The sequence below is a fragment of the Rhinopithecus bieti genome, unplaced genomic scaffold, assembly GCF_001698545.2.
Source record: "Rhinopithecus bieti isolate Rb0 unplaced genomic scaffold, ASM169854v2 scaffold_58053, whole genome shotgun sequence".
In the NCBI taxonomy this organism is placed as follows: domain Eukaryota; kingdom Metazoa; phylum Chordata; class Mammalia; order Primates; family Cercopithecidae; genus Rhinopithecus; species Rhinopithecus bieti.
The window spans coordinates 20,898-24,340 of NW_016822128.1; positions in this window are offsets into that span (position 1 = coordinate 20,898).

A 3,443-nucleotide genomic window follows, 5' to 3' on the forward strand; every position below is an offset into this window, starting at 1 on the left:
ATCAACCTAAAAAGCCATCTATGGTAGACTGGATAAAGAAAAGGTGGTACATATACACCATGGAATATTGTGCAACCATAAAAAAGAACCAGATCATGTCCTTTGCAACAACAAGGATGGAACTGAAGGCCATTATCCTAAGCGAACTAACAAAGGAACAGAAAACCAAATATTACATGTTCTCACTTCTAAGTGGGAGCTAAACCCTGAGTCTACATGGGCATAAAGAAGGGAACAATAGACACCTGGACCTCCGTGAGGGTAGAGGGAGGGACAAGAATAAGAATAAAAAAACTACCTATTGGTTACTACACTTATTACTTGGGTGATGAAATAATCTGTACACCAAACCCCCATGACACATAATGTACCTATAAAACAAATCTGCACGTGTACCCCTGAGCCTAAAAATTAAAGAGTTGAGAAATTTGGGGATACAGGGTTAGAAAAGCTCACAATGTCTATATCCCAAATAAGAAGAGAGGAGACAAAAAAAGACTTCGTGTCACAAAGTGTACAGGAAAGGCTTTGTCATGATATGCTGGTGACGCTGCACATCTTCATGTAGGCCACACGAGCAAGGCTTGGCTGCAGTCTGACCTGAGTGTTGGCAGAATGCCCCCTGATTCCTACTGGAACAAGGGGTGATGAAAACAAGGAACTGCTGCAAGGCAGTTTCTTGTCCTTATCTTGTGAGAGACTGTGTCTCCCTCATTTGGGGAGGGCAACCCTTTCCACCTTCCCCACCTCCGAGCTAGGGTGCAACTGCGTGTTTCTGAGGCACTCTACAAAACTGATCAACCATGGTTTACACCTGGCTTATCTGCAGCAGAGTGACCTGTCACTCCAGGGGCCTGTCATTTGGCTCCTCAGCTTCCATGCCACCCTGTGGGACTAAGGACTTGGGAAGCCGACACCATGCTGATCTTGCTTACGTTGTCTCTGTAAGTAATATACCATTCCAAATCCATGTGGCCTCATTACCTCTTACCAGCCAAATCTACAGTAGTGTGGCAAGCCAGCCTAAGAGCTGCAATAGTGTCAGCCACTATGCTGCTGCTGCTTAGGGAGAGCTTGACCCCTTGGCACGATGGCCCATAAGACCTCTCACTTAAACAGAGAGACCCTGCCCTAAAGGAAAAATTGATTAAGGGCGTTGGTGCCCTCACCTAAGCATATTGCTTGACATGACATCAAGGTAGCCACCATTAATCTGAAAGGGAGAGAAGCACAGGACCAGTGAAGCAAATACTACATAAAGGAGACTTTACTACTATGTCTAGGAAAGAACATTGGGCATGGTTACAGCACATGGAACTGTCTGAAAGCAAAGAGATCTGAAACCTTCTATGGTTTTGAAGGAATTAAATTACCAAAGAAACCAAGAACCTGCTCTCAAAACGCTGTAAAATGACCCTTGGGCAGGAAATGATCTGAGAAGGCTGCCATGGTCTCCAATCCCCATCATTATCTCTCTGACTTCATTTCCTACTTTCCCCCTCACTCCCTCTGTTCCAGCCAGCCTCCTTACCATCCCTTTAACAATAAACATGCTACCACCTTTGCCTTTGCTGTTACCTCTGACTGGAAAAAAATGTTTTTTTCAGAAATTCACATGGCAAAGGACACTGTGGATTCCAGCCCAAAGCCTATTTAGGGGAAATTGATAGAAACTGTCTAGTTTTCTTCCTGCAAGCTGCCACTCCCACAGGCATCCAGGTCCACTGTTGGCATAAAACAAAAGCTAAGTGAAACCTAATTGCCCTGCCACCTGTCATGCAAGAACCTCAAAAAGGCCGGGTGCGGTGGGTTCCACCTATAATCCCAGCACTTTGGGAGCCTGAGGCGGGGGGCTAACCAGAGGTCAGGAGATCAAGACCAGCCTGGCTAATACGGTGAAACCCCATCTCTACTAAAAATACAAACATTACCCAGGGGTGGTGGCATGCGCCTGTAATCCCAAGTACTCGGGGATCGCTTGAACCCGGGAGGTGGAGGTTGCAGTGAGCCGAGATAGCACCACTGCACTCCAGCCTGGGCAATGTAGCGAGACCCCATCTCAAAAAAGGAAAAAAAAAAAAAAAGAACCCGAAATCTCCACAAAAAGCACCTCATTATTTCCAGGAGTTGCTAGGGGTTGTCACACATACTTAGGAACAAGTCCACTGCAACAGTCTCTGTAAGACTCTACTCTCAGCTGGATGCCACAGACACTGCTGCCACTCTAAGGGCTCTGTTAGGGTGTTGGTTTCTCCTGCAGGATTGCAATAGTTCTGCCCTGGTGGCCCCCTGGACTGTAGGGGGCTGCAGAAGGTGTGCAGTGGTCTGTGGGTGGTTGGGATGAACAGATCTCTCCCCGTGTTATCTTCTGCTAAAGCAGTACAGGGCGGTGCCAGATGGGAAATGTAGGCTAAGGCAGCTATCGGAAGTACTGTAGTAAGAAAAGGGCATTGGTGCTCTCCAGGTACACTTGTAAATTGGAACCACATTTCAGAGGACACATTTTTTTCTCTTTTTTTAGAGACAGAGTATCGCTCTATTGGCCAGGGTGGAGTGCAGTGCCTATTCACAGGCCTGATCACAGCTTACCGCATCTTTAACTCCTGGCCTCCACCAATTCACCTACTTCAGCCTACCAATTAGCTGAGACTACAGGTATGTGCCATCATGCCTGGTTAGAGAACACTTTTCCTTTCTTTTCTTGTCTTGTCTTGTCTTGTCTTGTCTTGTCTTGTCTTGTCTTTTCTTTTTTTTGAGACAATTTCATTCTGTCTCCCAGACTGGGGTGCAGTGGTGCAATCTCTGCTCCCTGCAAGCTCTGCTTCCCGGGTTCAAGTGATTGTCCTATGTCAGTCTCCCAAGTAGCTGGAACTACAGACGTGCACCACCACACCCAGCTAATAATTTGTCCTTTTTTTTTTTTTTTTTTTTTTTTTTTGAGACGGAGTCTCGCTCTGTCACCCAGGCTGGAGTGCAGTGGCCGGATCTCAGCTCACTGCAAGCTCCGCCTCCCGGGTTTACGCCATTCTCCTGCCTCAGCCTCCCGAGTAGTTGGGACTACAGGCGCCCGCCACCTCACCCGGCTAGTTTTTTGTATTTTTTAGTAGAGACGGGGTTTCACTGTATTAGCCAGGATGGTCTCGATTTCCTGACCTCGTGATCTGCCCGTCTCAGCCTCCCAAAGTGCTGGGATTACAGGCTTGAGCCACCGCGCCCGGCCAATAATTTGTACTTTAAGTAGAGACGGGCTTTCACCATGTGGGTCAGGCTCGTCTTGAATTCCTGGCTTCAAGTGATCCCCCCGCCTCAGCCTCCCAAAGTGTTGGGATTACAGGTGTGAGCCACTGGGCCTGGCCTTAGAGAACGCATTTTTAACATCTAATGCAATTTCAAAATATACATTCTTTCTGACCCAGCATTTCTACTACTATCTATCTACATTA